The sequence below is a fragment of the Solea solea genome, chromosome 1, assembly GCF_958295425.1.
Source record: "Solea solea chromosome 1, fSolSol10.1, whole genome shotgun sequence".
Lineage (NCBI taxonomy): Eukaryota > Metazoa > Chordata > Actinopteri > Pleuronectiformes > Soleidae > Solea > Solea solea.
Window position 1 is genome coordinate 34,048,146 of NC_081134.1, and position 23,683 is coordinate 34,071,828.

The following is a 23,683-nucleotide window of genomic DNA, read 5'->3' on the forward strand; positions in this document are numbered from 1 at the left end:
ACCCTTTGCGACACCCGCCGTCGCTTTACGGCCGCGGTTGCCTAGCGATAATTCCAAGACTGTCTTGTCTGGAACACCGCCTCCTAAACTCCTCTTACATTTATAAATATTATACATTGATACATTGACAACACTGACAGTTAATAATTATCATAAAAAAATAAGATAGTGAGTGATTTAAAAAAAAAAAAAAATCAAACACACTACAACACTGATCCATACAGGTGCTGTTTTACAAGTTATTCGTTCAGTTAATCAACTTTAAATGACTAATTAAATAGTTAACTCTTGATTAAGGCCCATACAGCTGATTAATTGAAGTTAAGGGACAGTGGGTAGAGATTCATTATCCCAGTAGCACACAGTGGACATCGTGCATTAGTATGCATTTACCGCCATCTGCTGGACAGCGACAGAGCGACACCCCGGCTATTGGGGGGCGTTCATGAACCTTCAGAGGTAACGTGTTATTAAAAGACATAAACTACCACTTTCAGTGGTTAAACATAACTCCCCTTGTATACATATATATAGCGCGATTTGCACAATAACAGTACACGTTTTATTAAGGTCCTGTATATTCAGCTTTGGTTTTTTGGCGGGGGAAAATGTGAAAGCAAATAACGTGGAAAAACTACTGTTTCCGAGCATTCCTAAAGGCCGCACAGCTGATGCGGATGTTCCCGCTGCTGAATTGAAACGCACCTGTTTCCGAATAGTTTGACCCTCACTTTGGAGATGTCATCACTTAGTGTGTGTGTGTGTGGGCCTCCTACACAGTAATACTGCTCCATTGTTTGTCCTCTCTGCACTTTAGTTTGGGGCCTTAAAACATGTCCTACTGTGTGGAAGCTCGAAAGGGAAGTTCAGATGTGGTACTTATAAATCACTGTTTCGCGGTAAGTAGCTTTAGCTTGTAGCCCGTTAAGAATAAGAAAGTAATGAAAGCTGCATTTCCTGCAGTCCGTGTCAAAGTAATAAATCAGAATGGTAATAAATAAAGTCCGTTTCGGTTGCAGTATATCAAGTTGAGAGAGTAAGAGGGATGTACTTCGTGCAGTTTTGCTTTATCCACCGTTTTCTGAGCAGAGATGCACTTATTTATCTTTATGTGGAACATTTATAATTAACACATGGAACAATCTTTACCAGTGTGGTGCAACTTAGCTTAGATAACAGTCAAATAGTTAAGAATAATGATACAAATGTGTATATATAAGTGCAACGAAGACAAAGACTCCCCCTGCACAGCCAACAAAAACAAATTACTTTTCTATAGTGGTGGTTGTTGGGTTCTGTGGTGATAAATCAAATGTGAGTCAGCCTACCATTACACAAAACACTGCTGTATAAGTTGTTTTCAAGTATTATAAACTATAAAGGGCTCACAAACCACCACTGTTGTTGATTCATGCAATATTAAAAAGAAAAGTTTGCAAGTTCACCTGCATTTTATCACTATACACATGATGCAGTTTTGTATAGCTTATTAGTTTTTGCATGCTCTTTTACAGGACTATTATAAACCTATTGCTTTATCCATATTTGCATGATAAACACATGGGAAATGTTTTGTAGTGTCTGACTTGTATCTTAAGTATTAGTGGATTACTATTGTCTACAGAACAACAACATTTTGCTGTTTGTAATCCTCTGCAGGTGTGCTGCTGGGATTAGCCGTGAAATGCTTGTCATCTGAGAGCAGTTTGGACTCGACAACTTCATGGTCGTCGCACAAGCATAGTCGCTCACGTTGAACTAAACCAAATATGCCAGTGAACCTCAGCTTCCCATGCAGCAACTGACACAGGTAGAGTTTACTTCACCGCAAACGCATAATACAAAAAAAAAAGAAGAAAACATTCCTTATGGATTAGTGCAGCACGCTATAACACAACAAAGGCACCGGTGACAAGTGGGACAACCTGCCCTGATAAAACATTTATTTGAAAAAGATGCATAATTGATCATGTAGTGGAGACATCTTAAAAACAAACTGCACCACAAAGGAAGATTTCTTTCTCCCCTGATGTAGTTTTAGAGAGAGCAGGAGAGCAATTTACCCAATATTAGGTTTTTATTGAGGAACAGATAGGGGAGATTACATTTTTAGGGTGCGCTTTGTTGGCAAGGGGAAATTAGAAGACAACTTAACACGGAAGAAAATAAACTATATACATTAGACTCCAGTGGAGCAGGCTTGAGCAATACCAACGGTCTGAACAATAAACAAAATAGGCTTTTACGCTGACGTTTTTGTAGATGTACTGTATCTTCCTGCCATCAACTGCAAACATAATAATGTAATATTATTTTCTTTCTTTTGCGCTCCGTGCATTGTTTCGTTTTTGTTATGTGTTTTGGTGAAGAGTTCCGATAATGAAATAATGTTGCGAGTCACAGGTTTGTCAGCAGTGCAGCAAATGTGGGAGGTAGTTTGGTAATCTCACTGAAACATCTCTCAAACACACATGGTCATCTCAACCTATGACACAGAGCACAGTAATGGATGTGGATATCTACCATCTGTTTATACGCTGGAGGGTGGGCTATATATTTTGTAAACAACATTCCAGAGCACCGACTGCAGAGGACACAATTGGAATGTCGTCGTTGTCAAACAGGCAGTGAGATGTAGAAGTGAAGTGTTAAATCAGCACTAATCCATTATTTTCTCAGATACTGTTAGTTTGTATATGCTAATTTCTTACACTTTATTTACAAAGAACAATAGAAAAAAATTGTATATTTCTAAAATAATGAGCACCTTGTCATGGATGTTTTTTATTAGTTTTTTAATGCTTTGATACATTTAAGCTCCTCATGGAAACATTGCAAATATGATGGTTTAACTTCATACGGAACTTCAGCTAAAGTGCTGCAAAGTCTCTGAGCCTAAGCCTTGAGATGAATATGTGGTATTATTGCTTTGTCTGGCCTGCCTTTATGTGTTTGCAGTTGTACCAGAGTAGTTTGTCACATAAAAGGGGCAGTCATCGTTGAGCCAGGGACTCAGCCACCCGATGACCACAAGCATGACAGGATGTGGAATGAGTGGTCTTTTGAAATTTCAGAGAATTCAAGTCGATGAGCCATGAACCTTACAAATCGCGGAGGCCAAGTGTAAGTTTCCACTAATGGCTTGGACTCTTTGGTCCCTTTGAATGCTGGGATCTCATTAGCACACCAGCAGAGGGTACCACAATGGCCATTACATCGGTCATACCATTCTGTGTAACCTTCATGCCATTAAGCCTGATACATATGGGGACAGACCAGAGAGAGAAATAAGGATTTCATTGCATTACAGAGTCCATTATGTGCCACTGGGGAGTAAGGCATTAAAGTTTGTGGTCTGATTAAATTTAGTGTTGCTCAACTGAAGAGGCAATTAGTGTATACAGCACACTTCCATCCTTGATTCTGTGGTGCAGGTGGTCCTTGGAATAAAACCACCAGCCTATGAATAATTTATTGATTATAGTGTCTGTATTAGTCTCTGACATGCAGTTTTGCATTTGTCATGCTCAGGCTGCACAGTAGGAAAAAATACATACATATTGTGCTGTGTGGGTAATTGCAGCGGCAAAAAAGTAATTCATGTTGTGGCAGGTGATGGCGGCAGAAAGATAGGAGCAATTTGCAGCTGCAGCAACCATTTCAAGTACGAATAGCTGGGGAAAAGTGTGGTTGCTCTCCAAACTCGCCTCTGCATTAGAATTGATAATTAAAATAGAAATGCAATCTTCTACATCCCCACAAACACAGTGGTAGATACTCACCAAAACCCAGTGTGCCCTGGTAATAGAACATTTACACAGGCGGGGTCATTTTCATTAATCCGTATATTCATGCTATTCAGGTCATGCTATTATTAGTTTATTTTTTAAGAAAAATCTAGGCTATTTTCAAAGGTCTGTGGTCACATTCTGATTTCAGATGGCACCTTTTCACATCAAATTAATTGGAATTCCCATGTTTATTTGCAGCGTTACATGACCTTACGGTTTGTTGGAATGCATCGAAAAAGGGTAGCTCTATCTTGACCTGAATTGAATATCACCGCGGTTTGATCCTCAGAATTGACATAAAAAGAATTCAAGGATGAAGGACATGAAAGGCTATACCTTTCTGAGAGGCATTGCGTTGCATCATATATCAAGGACGAGAAATAATAGACCATATCACTGCAGGGATCAGAGGATGAAGACGAGGATGAGGAAAGAGGGGAAAAAAGCAGCAATGCAACATTACTGCTGCAGAACACCAAAGGACAGAGAATGTGATCAGTATGTATTTAAAAATAAATAAAAAATAACGTGCACTGCTTACTGTGGGTGTTGTCGTGTAATAATGACACCCACTTATGGTGTTGTTGATAAGAAGCTTGCATTTCTCTCTGAGAGTCTTAATGGATACTGACACCACCAGTTGGATCTCTCATTCTGTATTATGATATCTTTAATCAATGCATTCCACAATTATAATGGAATAATTGAAGTGACTAAGGGGCTCAGAGGTGACGCAATGCACTATCTAGTGGCTAAACTTAGGTTTTTGCCTTCGACAAGGTATTGGATTTGTGTGCCTCTGAACTGGAGGCATTACTTTGTTTCTTGTCTGTACATGATCCCATTTTGTAAATGTTATCTAAAGAATTTCCTGAGGAAATCCTCATGTACTGTACATATGGACACACAGTATGTACATGTGTTATCTGAAGAACATGATAATGGAATCCTCTGAATTGCTCTTGGACTCAACACCCCAGAAATGCCTTAATGCACAGGTGTCAAACTCAAATGACCTGGGGGCTGTAGTGGGTGGCCAATATGAGCTTAAAATGATACCACATTATTCCATCGTGATATTCCACAGAATTCCAAAGTAAAAGTGATGGTTTGGATATAGAATGATGTATACTTCACGATTAAACATATTTATGATGCAAAAATAAATGTATTAAAATCAAGAACAGAAACAAATCACAAATAAAGTGAGTAATAACGTGGACAAATGTAATTAAAACACCAAACAAGCCTATATACAGTTTAATGTTGAATGTAATGCACTTTGAGCTGCATTGCTTTATATTAAAGTGCTACATAAATAAAGCTTGATTTAATAATTCAATAATTACTACAGAAACTTACTATATAGCGTCATTATAACATGATATTAAGTGGTGGGCCACATGTAATTGATTGGGGGGGCCGCCCCTTTGACACCTGCCTTAAAGGAACTAAATATTTAGAGGGATTCAAGGACGAATTGATTATATTCGTATCTGTGATCATATAAACACCTACTGAATGGTAAAAATGGAGGTCATAATCTTTGTCTTGTGAAATGTTGATCCTTAAATTCAAACTTAATTGGGGAAAAAAAGCTTTTAGGTTTATATCCTTGGAATAACTTACAGTCTGATCTTCATCTTCAAAACCTAGTAACCCTGAACGAGTTTAAAGGTCTGGTGACGATGTTTCAGTCTAGTGTTTTTATATGAGTGAGATTTAATCGCTGTGTTCTGACTTTTACTATAACTATAATGCTGAAAAAAGATCCTTGATCTCAGTGGGACTAACCTTGTTAAATAAAGGCTGCACATTTGTAGCTTTAATGCTAGGATGACTGACATTTAAGTGATTGTCAGAGGCATACAATGACACGGTAATTGTAGTAGAATCCTATTTTTTGGCACTTTGATAAGGTTTGTACCTGGAGACGACTGTGACATTTAAAAGGAAAAGGAAGTAGCGCCTGTCTGGCAAACCAGAGCCGCCGTAGTGAACTGTGCTCGTGTGCAAGTCGGTCACATTCACTAGACCGAGTCCTCTCGCTCCCCATGGAGCCCTGTCAGTCGCCAACATAACAGCTTTGTCTTTTACAGGAGACCTTTTGATCCTCAAGTCCTCTTCAATCTGTTCCTGCCAACCATCATCTTCCATGGAGCTCACACCTTTAATCAGGTGAGACTGCTGTCTGACACGACTCGCACTATGGGGGGAAAAAAAAGACATTATCAAAGGACTCCTTCCTTTTTTTATATCAGCGCTTCACCTGGGGAAAATCACTGCCATTTAAGTCAATGTGTTCTAGCTTTGTATTTGTTTTTATGGTATAGTGATAGTGATTATTATTCTAGAAATGATTAACTGAGATGAGAGAATCAGTTCTGGACTTTAATTTACTTCGATTTAGTCTCTATTTCACACAAAAAGTATTGATCCTAGATTAAGACAATTTACTCCAGCATTTTTCTTCATTAATAGTTTTCCAACAACATTGTTATTCATTTAAAAATGTGTTTTTGTTAAAGGCAGAATAGGTTGAATACTAATTTTCTTTTACTGGAGGAAAAAATTCATAAATGGAATTGTACACATTGAATACAGGATCTGCACAGTATTATCACAGTATAATGTTTCTGTGATTATTATTAAGAAACTCAACGTATTTCAATGTAATTGTGCTAAATCATAAGAGAAATCCTCTCAGAGCACCTTGCATGTGGTGCAGGTCAAGACTGATCAGAACAAAGCAGAATGCACAGTGCAAATTTCACAATGAGAGAGATCTAAAGTGGAGGAGAGAGAGAGAGCGAAGAGGAATCTCAATGCTGCAGGTGAGGGAATAAGAGATGAAAAGGGAGGACAGGAAGGTGAGAGAGAGAGAAAGGGAGAAGCACGAAATCTCGATGCCTAGCTCATGTGCTTGAGAGAGCAAAAGTTAGCGTGATGTGGCGCTACAGAAAATCAATATGCCTTACTATTTTTAGATAACACTAAATTATGGATAATAAGTGTGCACCACAGCTACCGATCATATGCAAAATGATAAAAAAAAAAGTAATTATTTTATTGTTATAATTATCTTTCACATAATTAACCACAATGATTTGTAGCTACTGCTGTGTTTGCTTGGTGCAGTGCATCAGGGAAAATCCAGATTCTAGCAGATAACATTAATTACTGCTCGGGTTGTGTGCAAGCGTCCCAGTCAGCCGTTCAATTGTGCCGGCATCAGCATGCACACCCCCTACAATCCTGGAACTGACGGACATAAAATGGAGCAAATCAATAATGTTATTAATTACATCTCCAGTTAATGCTTTACGTAAAAAAGTCTCAAATTGGCCATTGAACAGATTTTATTTTGGCCCATAATTTCATATCGGCATTGGTATGTAACATGAAAATGGGACATGGCTAAAATGTAGATTCACTATGCCAGTCTTGCATAGCTATATGGCGCTCTCAGACAAAGAGTGCTTTCAAACACAGACATAGTGATGCACTAATTTGTTGATCAGTCCAGTGTTATCAAGGGACCTCCACAATCAGGGAGGAAGAAGTTAACATCATTTTACTAGTGAATGTATGACCTCCTATCCCCTCTTTAATAATTTTTCCTGAAATTATTTCTTAAATATTCAATTCATTGCTGAGGTTCGTGAGATTTAAATAATGTATGCAGGAATAATTGCCTTCTCTACAACCTCCTCAAACCCGGTGTTAAGGATATTGTCTTCCCTTCATCTCTTACTCCTGCTCCATGATTGTCTCCTGGGAAGCACAGCGGGTTATGGCATATCTCGTCGCCGTCACATGCACATGCTGTTTAATGCTTGATGTCAGGCTGACCAATCCCCGGTGCTTGTCGGTGAATATTTCATAGAGAAGAGAGGACGTCGTGTGGTTGAGGAATGCTTACATAATCCGCTGAACATGTTACGTTCTCTCTGTGGCCACGTCTGCCCATCTCTCAGGAACACTACTTGGGAGCAGGTTGTGTGCCATTACCATGGTAACCGAATCATGCCAATGGGCAGGAAGGTGCCCTAGAGGACAGGCTGGCATATGATTGTTATGGGATGCTTCACAGTAGCAGGAGTAGTACTTGCAGATGGTGGTCACACTGTGTTAAATACAGAATAGATTTTATAGAATTTTAGCAGGTTTTTGTAAGAGGCAATGATGCATCCAGGGACCAGTGAATCTCAGTCGTTTGGGAAATTAAATTTCCAATATTTTAGTACTTCACAAAGATGATTTTAAGAATCTCAAATGGCATCTTTCCTAAATCTTTATAACTGAATTGTTGCATTTATACACAGGTTTTATAATCGTCCTTGCAAGCTATGTAGGTGATATTATTTTCACTCAATCTTTAGCTTGTTACTCGGCTTACTAGAGGACAGGCTGATGTAGTGATTATTATGGGATGTTTTACAGTAACAGGATGAATAGTACTTAACATTTATCACTCAGATGGGGGTCAGTAGGCTGTGTTAAATACAAAAGTGCATTTTTAGTAAGTTTTAGTGACTTTATAAGTCCAAACCCATGAGTTGTTTCTTTTTTAGTCTTGTTGGCTAGATTGTATGGATACAAACTCACCTTTCATTTGTTCTTTCATTATGTCAGAGAGCTCATAATGCTGTTAGAAATAAATGCCATAGATTTTAGATGGACAAATTCCGCGTATTTGTCATGAGTGGGTGGGTGAGGTATTGTCTGTACAAACACAGTGCAGCTTACACATCATACGAGCATTAAAAGTAGCTAAATGTAATAATACCCACTGTAGTCAGAGATTTGTGCGGCCATCTGTACTCGGCCGCCCCTGCCTGGAAACCGGTCAACCCACCTGCTGTTACTGTCTGACCCCGTTACCCAGACAACTCTGGGGAAAGCCCTGCTGTGGTTAGCAGGATGACAGATAGTGGGATGACCTTACTGTCGTGCCCTCCTGTGCGTTTGTCCTCAATTCCAAAGCCAGCGTCTACAGCTTAACAAGGTTAATGGTAAAGTCAGGCCGAGAGACAAATGGACTTCTTCCTGTATGGACTGCCTCAGGTTTGATGCCGTTGTGCACTATCCCAGGTGGTTGGTCTTTTGAATGAACCATTACAATAACTCTTAATGCTTCTGGTTGAAGCATTTAACACGTGGGTTCACACACTAAATACTATATGTATATGATGTCAATATGCTTGAAAACCATATCATCTGGGTTTGCTGCAAAACAAAAAGATAATACAAAAGCGGGACTCTTAAATTGCCTTTGTTTTTCATTTGGTGCTACAAATTCTTCTAGTATCACACTAACGTATCAGTTGACATATCAGATAAGTGTACAAAGATCAAACCTGCCTTCATGCTGTTCTTTTACAAGTAAATGTGAGGCATCCTGGTCCTGCTTTGAGCCATCTCCCTTTCTTGTGTTTGCACCGTGATGGGGAAATGGAGATTGATGGTCAAGCAGGAATCAGTAGGTGTACCTGCTTTATATTTCTTTCACTCGGAGCAACAGTATAATTTGCACTCTTCACAGGCAGTCGAGTGGGGGTGTCATAAGGCATGCTGCCAAACAGCGACTTGACAATGTTAATGTTTCCATTTAGGAATGAATTATTTATATCATTGAGTAGTTCATCTGCGTGGGTGTCAAAGAGGAGCTGTAGATTATAGTGCAGCTGTCACTCTGACCAAAGCAATTTCACCAAGCCACACTGACTGTGCTCATCACTGCTGACCCCCGCGACCTCGTCACTTTGATTAGAATGACACTGCGGTCCAACAAATCTAGGCTATCGCCTTCCCGTCCTGTCCAAATATAGCCTGATTTTCTAAAAGGGTAACATTACGGTTTCTGTTTCTCTCCTCTTGTATATTTGCATGTAGCAAAGCAGCCAAACAACAGGCATCACTACACACAGACACACAGAAACATAAAGGGACAGTGACTCTCGGAGCAGGTCAGTGCCGTGGAATAAGCCCTTTGAGCCTCATCTTGACCCATGTGTGACTCATTGTGTGAGTGCAGCTATGTCACGCACTGACCGACATCAGAGAGCTTGAGAATGCTGTGAAAGTCATCAGTCTACCAGCAGGGCTTTGAAATTGGAGCCATTTTATTTGCCACCATGTTCACGTTCAACAGATATTTCATTGTCCAACATTTGATGATGTGCTAAATAATGTGATGCAAGAAGAAGAGCATTTGGAGATTAGATTTTGGATTAGTTCATTCAGGATTTATTGGCTACAGTCTTCTGCCGATTTGTGTGGTCACTGTCCATTTATAAATTCTGTTTTAGTTTAGTTGAATGTGTGATAATTAAAGCACAGATAACACTGCACTGCAGTCATTACACACACGAGTGATTGACACATCAGTATGATATGCTTTTAAAAATGTACAGCATCAAGATCATGTTTGTGGGTGTACATTTAGTATAGACCTTTTTAATTTACCCATACCATTTGTTTGTAATGTCTTGCAATAACTTCTTTTACCAGTAGATGGCAGCATTATCAAAAATGACGTGAGCCAGAGCTTCAGCTCTTGTGGAAAGAACTGAACTGCCCATAAAGAAAATCTTGGTAAAAACTTGATTCTTTTATTTATCTTTTTTGTTTGTTTTTTTGTCCAAAATGCAGCCAAGAATAGTTCTATTATCTTTAGGAGTTCACAGAGTCTCTCCATTGACTTTATTGCCAGCTTAATTTTCCTTTCAACCAAAAACAATGACTTCAGTTTGTCAAGTATAGGGATAATCAAATATAGAACCTTCTTTTCCTACTTAAAGTTACTCACTAAGAGTGTTCTCAATCACTAAAACTTCCCTTCATCCACTTTTTTTTTATCTGATAATTATTGATTCTTTTATATTTGTTATCCTGATTGCAGCTCTCATAAAATATAGAGTTCTCTATGATTATTTCCTTTGTCTTTGAAAGAGTACTTGGAATGGATAATGCCTTGTAGTTGTTAATGGTTTTACATTTACTTACTTTTTATGTGGAATTAATCATGGAGTTTTACCCGACTGAACAGACAATTTCACAATGTAATTTAAGAAAAACAGCATGAGAAACACAGCTGGATTACTTTCCCTACGCATGTACATTATACACCTAAAGGCTGTGGAAGTTTTTCCAATAGATTTCTTTGCAGTTAGAGCAAAAATGTCAGTTTCTGGTGGTCAGACACTTCATTGTTATATGAAGCGTCACTTCAGATATCCAGAATAAATTTGCTTGCTTTAGATGTTTTAATTTTTTACTACAACCTAATTCCTTGAGGTATTTTTCAAAGCTTCAAAGCTGTTTCTCGCTTACTTTGCCTTGGTATTGATACTTCTTTTCTCATTTGATCTTTGCTCTGTTTAAACTCTTCATACAGAAACTAATATTTAATAATAATCTGACAGCCTTAACTATGCCCCCATTTATTAGTCTTTGTACGTACAGATATTTTAGTACTTTACAAAGATTGGTGTTTTTATATTTTGAGTTGACATCTTAACTATCATTCTAAATGTACGTGGATTATTGTAGTAAGATACCGTTTTATTACTGTTATTATATACTGTCACTGGTACAGTTCCATGTTAGTGAGAGGTGAGTTAACCCAGGTCAGAAATTATAATGCACCTTATGTCGTATGGTTTTCATAGCCGTTTATTAAGTCTATTTTACTCTGAGTGTCTGTATCAGACACCTACATCCTGCCATACAGACTCAGATTATTTGTGGTGAATGTCTGCTCCAAGGATTAAAATAAATGTCTCTTTCATCATTTTCTCATTACTGTAGTTTTTAATATTAAGAGATTATGTTGGTTGATAGCTTGTAGAAATTTCAGTGTCACCTCGTGATAGCAGTATATAGACTGCAGCCGCTGCAGATTAAGCAGAATGGGAATTGCTGAAAAATGTAGTAATATAACATATAGTATCTGGTTGTAGTTGTACACTGGATATAATCTATCTTTATTTGTTATCTGTAGACAGAAAAAACCGCACTCTAGTAAAAGTCTTTATAATCCTCTACCATTGTCGTTTTAAAAGATGCTTTTAGGAGGGTCCAGTGACTCGGGTGTATATATACTAGTTTGTTTCAGTATTGCGTGTATTGATTTTTTTTTTAATAGATCGGTTTGTGTAAATTGCTTAAGATTTCTATCTATGAACCTTGTTCCTCTCGGAACAAGACACAAGGTTTAGGTAACAAAGCGGAACACCTGATGTGCTGTAGCCTCAGTTTGTGTTTGTTTGTTATTTATTTCCTTTTTCGGTAGTTGCCATGATATTTCTCTTGCTTTGTTTGCGGTGGAAATGATGCTGGATTGGAAATTAGTCTTGGACCTGATGTCAGCATTGGCTACCAAGACATCAGATGAATATTTAATGAAAATACACTTACAACACAACCACGGATTCAAATGTTGTAACAGTGCATGGATAATGGAGCATTTATCAAAAGCTGAAAGCACATGATGGCGGAAGTTACTATGTACTAAAAAAGACACCACTTATCAGCAAGATTCAAAGAACATAGACATCTTAATTTTTTCCACACGACATTATGATAAACAGTATTCAGAGAGGCTTCAGCAGTTATCGTACTTCATAAAACAGACCTGTTTGTTGAGCCCAAACACTGGAACTATCAATATTGAAACTCCTCAGGTGTTTTCCCCTAATAATTAACCTTTTAATGTGATAGAATGTGTTAGTTCATAGATTTTATTTTAAATGTTCAAGTTGTCTCATAGGCCACACGGTGGGGTAGTGGTTAGCACTCTCGCCTTGCAGCGAGAAGACCCGGGTTCGAGCCCCGGTTGGAACAAGGGCCTTTCTGCATGGAGTTTGCATGTTCTCCCCGTGTGTGCGTGGGTTCTCTCTGGGTTCTCCGGCTTCCTCCCACAGTCCAAAAAACATGCAATGTGGGGATAGGTAAATTGAACACTCTAAATTGACCATAGGAGTGAGTGTGAGAGTGAATGGTTGTTTGTCTCTATCTGTGTGTGGCCCTGCGATGGACTGGCGAACTGTCCAGGGTGTACCCCGCCTATCGCCCGATGTAGCTGAGATTGGCACAGCACCCCCCGCGACCCTCTGGCCGAGGATAAAGCGGTAGATGATGACTGACTGACTGAAGTTGTCTCATATCTTGTAAGCCTGTAAAACAATTATGCAAAGGACATGTTTACTTTTCCCTCTTTTTCCAGTTGCTTTTAAAATGTAATTAGAAATAGTGGAGATTTGGTTATAAAACACTGGTTCACCTTAACTTCCATGAAAATGATTCTGCAGCCGTTTCCTTTTAATCTTTTGACCCATGAATGCTTAAAATGTGTAATGTGTTTTGCGTATAAATCTGCGGAGATCACAGTAATCTCTTGTTGACTGTTATCTCTTTCTTCACTCTCCGCGCTCTATCTGCCTAATTTGGTCACATCAGTGAGCAAATCCCATGCCGTCTGACTGAAATGGTCATGAGCTTTGCCTCTGTTAAACCTCCGCAGCAGGGTAATTTGACCTAATAAGGCTTCTATTCAACCCTCTCAACTGTATTATGTCTGAAATAATTGTCTACTCTCTCCACCTTATGGTGTTGCTGTGGAAACTGATGAACACTTGACAGCTGTAGGACGGGGTTGCCATGACAACCCAGCCAACCCGCACCCCTTGCGTATGTGTGTGTGGATGGTGCTTTTTTTTTTTCTCTCTCTCCCTGTCTTGCAGTATGAGTGGTGTGCAACATGCTGTCATCAGCCAGGCATTATGGGAGCAGGAAGATGGAGCGATCCTGACTTCAGGGCCCAACCTCACCTCCCCAGATAAAGGAATTTCCCAGCCAGGAAGAGCTTTAAACCTGTCAGAGACCAAAGAGTCAAATCTGTCAAAACAAGTCCTCAGGTTGCTCTCTTGCTCTTATTGTCAGTCTGGTCATATCCTGGCTGTGATGCCCTCAGTGGCTCAGTTCTCAGTACCAAGGCCAAATCCCGCTCTCACAGGTCGATTCATTGTACATAATCATACATTTTCCTGCAAGGAACCTACAGGATTCTGTCGTCACCTTGGTTTTAAGGTGGAATTGTAATCCACTTGGAACTGTTATTGTTTTTAAATCTGATTTGAATTGATTTGTGTGTGTATGTGTGCAGTTGTCTCTACCTGTATCTGGCATTGTTTTTGTAATTTTTCTTGTTACAAGAATATTTGCCAGTTTTCTATCTGCAGTACAGTATCCCATCTGTCAGTCTTTCCATCAATCTGTATAGGCTGAACAGCTTCTTCCCCTGGGCCATCAGAACTCAAACTCAAGAACTCAAACAGAAATTCACAATACTGTATAAATGTGGGTTTTACCCCTCTAAATGTTTACATATCCTTATTGGTTTGTCTTATTATGTGTGTCTTATATGTGTTTTATTGCATAATCTATTTTATGATACCCAAATCTAATCTGACATAACTTATTCTACAACCGGTATCTTGCAGAAGGCGATGGATAATATGTGCAGACGCACAGCTGACAGGCACTTCACCGTTCCATCAATATCACTCCCTCTCCCCGTCACTCAGTGTCAACACATAGCCGTCCTGCAGTGCTGACCATGTTGTGCACTTGTCAGCGCGCTCATTCATATGCTCAGCATGGAGTCCGACTCCTATTCTTCTCCGCATTAATGTTGTCGAGAGATTAATCTTTTTTTCACACTCGTACGTTTCATTAAAAAACATAGCACAGAAATTGTGCTATGTTTGTATGTTGTATAACTTCATCCGCTCTCTGCCCAGTGGTTGAAGTAAATGACCCACAACTTGACGTCATGCGAGGGCTGAAACTACTGTATAAAGGTTACAAATACTTGGTGGGGGATTCCTGCAGTCATTATTACTGGTGACCTGGTGAGGTCAAGGCTACACAGGAAGTCCTCTTGACTTACTGGACATTCTGTCCTCTCAGCACTCAAAGCCATACAAACTCACTGTACTAGCTATGTCTCTTAACATTTTTTATTTTTTTTTGTTCTACATATACTACACCAGCTGTAGTTAAAATCCTTCCTTCCTTTATCTCAACCCTTATCCTTTAAGAGTTAAGGGCTTTCGGCTGCAGTATCTTAACCTAAAATCTTGTTCAGCCTTTAATTGCTGTCTTTTCCCCACTATTGTCCACTGAAGTGCCTCCCAAATCCTAGCTGTTATTTCTTGCTATAGTGAGAACTGTGGGAATGTCCCAAGCTAATAAACACACACTTGATACATGTGCACCAACTTGGAACATGATACGAAACACAAACACCTGCAGTCTGACGATAAGAACGTTAGAAGCCAGAATTTATCAACATCCAAATAAATACAAATAATATCAAGCAATTCAGTGCTTTGCTTTGCTCTGATGATTTGCAGTGCTTTGATTATACAGGTGATTTAAATTGGGCAAGAAAGGCTAGATTATTGATGTCTCTGTAAACAAGTTTGGTGCTTGTTTGTGTATATTTGTACATGTGGCAAACATTAATAAAAGTTAAAAGGTAATTTCTTTCTACTCACACAGTGTCAGCATAAATAATTGATTTAATGTTATACAGTGTAGCTCGATATTTAATAATATACCAGTTTAGTTGAGAGTAATGTCATTAAATCATTACGTTATGGCATAGATTTTATGATTTGTAAATTGTCTTCAGCCTGTGCTGAACAAGTCTTTGCTCGGCTCGGCTTCTCTGGTTGTTTTGTTGCAAGTGTCAAAATCCCATTTTCCTCTTCTGTCAGTGTGCTGACATTTTCTGTCAGTGTTCATTGCTACACTGTTACATTAATTCCCCTGGTTTCTGCTGTTTGAAGCAGCCGAGGTGGTGTTCCACACCAATTTCTCAGTGTGAGTAGCAGAGGAGGTGTCGGGCATTCTGCAGGCTTCAGTGGAAGTAAGTCTTGTGTTGTCTTTTTTTCTTTTTTTTTTTCTTCCTCATTTCAGTGCTTGGCCTGTTGTCAGAGCTGCGTTTGGACCTGGATCGTCACACCCTGCTGTTCGGCAAGAGCATTCTGAATGAAGGCGGTTGCCATCGTCCTGACACAGTGAGTATTTCGCCTTCAGGGTTTGTCTCTGCCCTCAGAATGCAGTTTTAATTGTGTGGGAGCTCATTCTTTTCCAGTTGGCATTATGGAGGTGGACGTGTGGAGGAGGTAAGGCTGAATAGATGCTGCCAGTTTTTAAGGAATGGCATGTGTGAATGGCAAAACAGCATGATTGCCTCAGATGCTCTGCAGTGGACTGCATAAGAGAGTCCCTCCTGGCACTGTCAGCATCTCATTTAGCTTCTCAGAGAGGAGACTCACTGCCAGAGTAGAGACACACTCCTGGCCAACAAACTCGGCTAACATGACTGCTGTCAAATTTCCGACTGAAAAGCCTAGTATCCTTGAACGCTCAGTGAAGTGATAGAGATTGCCACGATAGAGCAATGCCTTGTCCACGCATTTCCCTTCATTCTTTTCCCTCCACTTATTCCGCTTACTTCAGCGTTGCACTCAAATATGCATGTCAGTGCAGACACATTGCAGTCATTGTCTGCTGTGCATGAACAATGCTACTGAACAAACCCAGTGCAATAGACTTGCTAACAGATGGCAAGTTTGGGGAAGCAGAGAGACTTGTGTAACTTACACAAGTCCACATTTATTGCTAGTTAGGCAGATAAGCAAATGAATGTAGATGGGAGATGACAACAGATCAGATATGTGTCCATATTTACATATTGCATTCACACAGACTGGCATAGCACATGTGCAGTACCTGCATGCTCAGACATCTCCACATTGCACAAATGGGCCCAGACAGGCAGGCAGATGGGAGAGAAAAGGAGGCGGGTGCAGAGATTGTTGTGTTTCACGCCTGTGGCTGCTTTCTGTGTACACCGAAGCCTACGCGTCGTCACAGACAAACCGTCAGATAGTGTGGTGTTTGTTCCTGGAGTGGCGTGACCAGCCTTCATGCCATCTCCTGTCACTTGACTGGCGCTTTATCCTGCTGGTCACCCTGGCCTTGCACACAAAGCCGACCCTTATTAGTGAGCCACGCAGGGTCCTGGCACTGGAATTTTAACAAGCTCCCAGAGCAGCTCAACCTTACGCTGATGTGCCCTCACACAGGCACCAAACTTCCTGCTCCAGCAGCCACGACCCACTCACCATTCATCCAGATCCTGTGTTGATTTTTTTTTACCGGGAGTTGGCAGCAGGAGAAGTCTTAGAAGAATATTCTCCAGAAGGTCGCGCTGACCAAATGACGTGTGGCTAGACTGAATTTGCTTTAAAACCAAAAAAAAAACACCTGGAGTCTTTATTTTAATAAGATTTTTTTATATATCAGGAATAAACCCTTGATGTTATCATGTTAATTTATGATTATATATTCATAAAAATATATATTTGTATGTGCATAACAATGATAGTTGATAAGAATAATGAAATTGGGGATTGTAACGATAACAGCTATGTGGTGCATACTGACTTTAAGCAGTCAGTCAGTATTTCCGATTTCATTTGTGACAGCAGGAACAGTAAAACGAGGTTAGGTAACACGTCTCAAAGTGGTAATTAGAGTAAAAGGAAGCCACAAGTTGTTTTAAATAAAGCAGGTCATTAAATGCATTTAAATATAAAGTGGAGCCAATGCTGCTTGGTGGGAATAATAGACTTTACAATTTGCAGCTCGCTGAGGTCATTAGCAACACGTTCATCGATCCTTTCTCTTTTTTTTGGATGGCATTTTGTGATGTTTGCTCACTCCTCGTAACATGGCAGCATGAAAAGTGGAGAAGCATTACGAGTATGTTGGTCACCAACATCTTATTGGCCCTGAATCTTCAATAACTAATTTTTGTGTTGGCTGCCGAACAGACATTTTTGTGAGCATGGACAGCAAATGCTACCGTCTCTGTGAAGAGTGTTTTTTCTTTTTCTCCCTGTTTCTTTTTGCAGGGTGTGTGACAGGGGGTGTACCTGGCTGTGGCAGATGACAACGCACACCTGGTTCCCATTACTCATCAACCTCCATATAAAAGCCTGGTCATCATTCCATCACTCTGCCAGATAATTCCGTGTTCTAGTTCAACAGTGCCACATCTCTGATGCAAGTTTTTGCACGTCTACTTGATATATTGTAATTGTTGCCTTTTTGAGGGGTTTTTCTAGGCCACCCTGTCACACCCTTTGACTTTTGTTTTCTTGGTGTCTTGTCTTCTGCAAACCAGCCAGCCCTCCCTGCGACGTCTGCCTGCCTTTAGTCTTTTGGCCAATTAACTCTAGCAACTCGTTTTTTGTTTGTTTGTGTCTCTGCTTTGGGGCGTCCAAACTGCAAAACCTGACAGTTTCCTTGCTTTTGCAAACTCACTCTTTTAAAACAAGTCTAACGTCGAGGTCGGTCAGACTACACACGTTTTAAACACGATTATAGCCCAACCAAACAGACCCATCGGCCCGGAAAATCAATCATTTTATACCATACAATGTGTCATAGTGAATGACAATCAAGGACAGATCTGGGACACCTCACAACCTCCCGACAGAAAGTCTAGTCTTTCTGCGATGTGCCATCACGTCAGTGGCGTTGACCAATGAGAGCACAGCGTGTTGTGCATGTGCAAAAGTATCGAGCATAAGCAAACAAAATGGATACAATAACCCTTAAGTTCTCTTTAAGGCACTGTTCTCTTCTCACAACACTTTGGACGCCATTTCTTTTGTTTACACTGTTTTTTATCGTCTAGCCTTGCCTCATGGTCCAGCCCCTCTTATGATTGGTCGGGTCGGGCACTACCCTGTAGTCTGTCTGTTTTCGTACGGCAGGAATTAATGGCTCTGTGATCACCTCATGTGACATAGTGACCACCATAACAGACAGAAAGATTGTGCGGTCTGACCTTGGCATAATGGGAGTGCTTGTATTGGTCTGTGGTGGAATAATCCAGCTACTCCATCCGCCACTCGCATGCATGCCTGTTTCTGCTTGCTTCACCTCAGGCCCTTTCTTTTTCCTCCCTTCCTATCTCTCTCTCTCTCTCCTTCCTGTGAGACCTCTTTTGCACTCAATGACTTCCATGAGGAAGCCCCCCCCCCCACTCCAAAAGGCAAATATTTATATTACTGGTAGCACAATGCTGCTGTCCTTTTAAACAGTATCTACCTGGTTCCTCTCTTGCCACAAGGGGGCATCTTTGGGGCAAGTAATTAAAAAAAAGAAGAGAAAAAAAAAGGATTACACTGTTTTTCAGGAAAGGATTTAATTTGAAAAGGTGGCAGTGTATTCTTAGGAGGGACTCCAATAAATTGCACTTGAAGTCTTTACTTAGCACAAACAACGCATGTGAATTTATGCTCGCTGCTCCACACCACAAACCAAGTGGGCTGTATTTCTGATGACTGCACTTGTTTCGCAGTCATAAACAACGTTGGTACTTGAAATGTTTCAGCTGTTTCTGTAACACTCATATTTTCCTCTGTTGTTTTGGCACCGACTTCTTTTTTTAAAATTTGAAAAGTCACACGTTCAACCCATTTTTGTTGAGGAGGTGCTGTCATTTTTCTTGTTGGGCCGTCTTCGCTTACAGCTGGATGTCCTTTGATTCCCTCCCTGCTCTGCCTCTGCACCCCAAAGTCAATTATCACCTCAGCATCCACCGCAATCTATTCACTTCCTCAGCTTGGTAATTGCTTCTTTAACAAACCATTTTTATCAACAGAGGAACTTGGCTAAGTCTTAAACGCTCCTGCGACATTGATGGCTGCAGAGAGGTCGTCAATCACGCCAATAGCTTTTGATGACATTTCGACTGCGCTGTTGTCTAGCATTTCTCTCTGATGTTGTTGTAATTAGACTTTAGAATGAAAAATGAAAACGTGTCATGAGAGGTTTTCGAGGCAGAGCGCGGCTCTTATTTACAGTGACTAATCTCTGGTTATGGGCAAAGCACAAAGTGAGCAGTTATTTGGTTTTGCTGATGCATACCACAACAACAGCCTGCTGTTCGGGCTGTCCTTCAGCCAGCAGTTTTTAAGAGATTTAGTTTATAACACGGTTGCTCAGTTATCTTATAATTACTCGTCCCTGTTAATTACAAAGAGAAACAGATTAAGGAATGTTTTCATTACTGCAAGCCAGCAGGGTTTTTAATGGTGATGTGAATGCAGAGCAGCAAACCCCTAAAATATATGCAGTATCTAAACTCAGTGGTGTTTGATGCGGCATCGGGGGCCCAAGGCAAACAGACCTGAAGGGGTCCCCCTTCATATAATCACACTGGCCTCTTTCAGGTTGAGGGTCTCCTGCACAAAGCCAATTTTTGTATTTAAGGGTTTTTTCTCGTGAAATGATAACGTCTGTACCCTTTTTTTTGCCTAATCAGCCAGTCTTATAAACTCATCTTCACCCTCTGTGGGACTTTGTCACACAGTGTTAAGTCTTACTGTATTGTTAATGTCGAAGCTTTGCCTGAGGGGGTTTTGGACAGTGGAGAGGTGAGATTGGGTTGTCTAGAACTCATTAAGCACCAGTTGGCAGTTCCCCTCATTTATCATGAGCAACTGCTGCCGGCGTTTTTGTTTTGTTTGTTTGTCTTTTTTTTCCACTGCTGCAGTGTTCCTCTGCCTTCAGGCTGCTCCACCGGACAGTGGATATAATCTGCTACAACAGTCGTACTGCAGTTGCATAATCAGCCACGCATTACCCCTATGCCAAGTGTTAAAATACTGTGTGATTTGCTCCTTTTTATATCTTGATCTTCAATTACACCTCACCAAATTCACTCTATTGCATGATAGCCCACTGTTGGACACATCAGTCTTCTTCCTGCAGATACACGGCATATTAATAATGTGGCAGGCGTGGCAACTGGTGTCGTCTTCTGCTCAGGCCCATCTGCTTCGTGATTTGCCATTTTGTATATGTTCAGAGCTGATTCTTTGGATCCCCTTGTTATAATGAATGGTTATTTACTGTTGCCTTTCTATCGTTTTAAACCAGTCTGTTATTCTCCTCTGATCACTGGCATCAACAAGGCATTTTCCCTCAGAACTACCGCTCACTGGATATGTTCTCTTTTTCAGACCATTCTCTATAAACACTGGTGATGGTTGTGTGTGAAACTCCCTGTAGATCAGCAGTCTGTGAATTACTAAGTCCACCTCGTCTGCAACCAACAACCTTAACTCATCGCTCTACCTCATTGTTTTAAATTCAGCAGGTCATCATGACTAATGTCGACGTGCTTTAATGGAGCCCGACAATACCTTAATGAATAGTCCATTAAGGTATCAAGGTCACTTGTTTGGATCCCGGTTTTACTGAGGGCCTTTATGTTTGGAGTCTGCATGTTCTCCACATGTGCGTTCTCTCTCCAAGTTCTCTGGCTTCCTCCCGCAGTCCGGAAACATGTGGATTAGGTTAATCCGACACTTAATTGACCATAAGTGTGAGAGTGAGTGGTTGTTCGTATCTGTATGGCCCTGCGAGGGAGTGGCAACCTGTCCAGATTGTATCCTGCATTGTTGCCCTACGTCAGCTGGGATTGGCTCCAGCCTCCCTGGGGGCCATCATATGGAGGATAAAGCATTAGAAAATGAAAGAAGTACCTCGTTAGATAGATATTTGTGTGAAGAAGCAGTTAAACAGATGTACCTAATAAAGTGGTCAGTGAATGGATGCCATCGTGTGTGGTTATGTCGGCACCCTGGGTGGCTTGGGAGATCAGACAGAATACAAATCTGTCAGTGAACTGCCGCCCCTCTCCCCTCAGGCGCTCTGTCTCGGCCTCATGGACTGGCTCACTCGCTGCTCCACATAATCAGTGACGCAAGCAGGTGTTTGACTGGTAAAGTCTCCTTTCATCACATGACCCCACAAATCTGGGGCTGATGTGTAATTATTTTCCCTTTGTCCAGTCATGACCATCTTCACAAGAAAAACAAAAGGGAATGTGGGTCAGCTCACACCTTTTGTACATTTAAAGAAAGCCTATCCCTTTACTCTCAGAGAGTACTCCTATGTGAAGATGAATACCTTCTTTATTCTGGCAGGTGATGGTACTGGAAAAGTGCAGACAAGAAAAAACTAAGACTCACAGTCATCAGGAGAAGTAGGGGTATGAATGTATTCTTTGAAAATATAGACAGGCAACTACACCGATATGTATCGACTCAAGGTCTCAGGAGGCTTAGGCAACCCCCATAACTCATTCTCCAAGAGGATACCGCCCTTCTCTGTCGGAACACGTTTGTACCTTTTAGGTTGGAGATGAAAACACAGATAGTAGTGAGGTATAATAGCATTGTTGCTCTAGATTCCTGCCCAGCTTTCTTGGGAAGTCAAAAAACACTTGGATCAGAGCGATATGAATACAGTAACTGTATCACTTTAAATGCTTTTATTCAAGTAAAAATGTTTTTTTCTTAACTGATTTACAATATCAGTACGGGGGGGGCACTTGGGTCAGCTATTGAAGGTCTATTTCATTGTCGAGCCATCAAAAATGTAGCTCTGACAATATGAATACAGTGCACATAATGTGTAGTCTATTGTTGCAGTCACTTCTGCCCTGGTTGTGTCAGAGAGGTTCCACTCGTTCAGCTGATGTTGTCGAGTTTACTCTTGCTTGGCAGCACTCCCTGTGGCCTGTGGAGGAGGAGATGACGGTTTTAATGAAATAGCTTGACCTTTTGTCTATTGGACCCAGATGCCCTGTCTATAAAGTGCACCGGTCTGAATGCTGCCCAGTGTGGGAGGCAGGCAGCAGCAGCAGCAAAACCAAGGGCGGCGATTGTCGGCACTGTTATGCCTCTGGTGTTTTGTTTTTTTTACTAGAGAGGTGAATTAAAGTAAGTAAAATACTTTAATTTCACTTTTAATGCTTGGTAACATTTCATATTCTTCTAAACTAATTTGTGGACCCCAGCTCTTTTCAAAATGACTTTGGTGTTTCATCTGTGGTGAGCTCGTATTTCATACTGAGGGCCCCCAGTGAGTGACGGTACTTCTCCCTGGTGTCCTCGGTAATCAAGGCTCTTTCTGTCTCCGTTAATTGCAGGAGTTTAGGAAGGGTGTGCCTAACGACTCTCAGCCTCACAGGAGAAGGCCTGCTGTCATTAATCTCATGCCCTTCACAACTGCTTCATTATGGGATGCATCTCATCTGTTGCCAAGTGCCCTGTGTGGAAGACTCTTCATGTGGATGATGTGTTACTCTTGTCTGCGTTATGTAAACCAGGGACGCTGTTGTTTGCCATAAAGCAAATGGAACCGGAATGAGACGTGCCGTTCATGGCTTGCTAAATTCATTTGTCGAGCAGCGCTGGCAAGGCCATTGTGAGCGGGGATTACTGGAGTTCACATAATGCATGTACAGGTCGGCGTGTTTGTGTACAGGCGAGTGGTTAAAAAAAAAAAGAGGGTAATGGACAGGCTTCACTTAGCAGCCGGAATCACAGGTGCTATCTTTGCTCTCTGCTGTTGTGTTTGTCGCTGCCAGCTCTGTCTTCGCACCACTGCGAACCATCAAAGCATTTTCACATTTTCCAGTCGCCTCTCTCAGAGGGAGCACAGATGTGAAATTGAATCTCTGCAACAAAGCAAGCACGTCCTGCGAGGCAACAAACCACCATTCATGCTATGTGTTCCAGATTTCATCTCTCTGGTCCGGTCAGCCGCCTCTGTTCTGCAGGGGCTCTAATCACAGCCTCCTCTCCCCGCCTTTCTCTCCCACTTCTACTTTGCTCGTTATTTGTTTTCATGTTTTTAATTTCAGCTCCTCATCCGCATCTGGCACTATCTATTGTCGTGATGTCTTTCCTCAGCCCTTTTTTATTCCCAGAGCCTCATGTCTCTGG

The 23,683-nt window shown here is 40.9% G+C and overlaps 1 long non-coding RNA gene across 1 annotated transcript; it reads left to right on the forward strand.

The window, feature by feature from the left end:
- Positions 1-794: 794 nt before the first annotated feature.
- LOC131455222 (uncharacterized) lies at positions 795-18,904 on the forward strand. Its single transcript, XR_009239781.1, has 5 exons — positions 795-899; positions 1,660-1,810; positions 5,891-5,969; positions 15,780-15,880; positions 17,786-18,904. It is a non-coding gene; the product is annotated as an uncharacterized LOC131455222 (long non-coding RNA).
- The last annotated feature ends 4,779 nt before the right edge of the window (positions 18,905-23,683 follow it).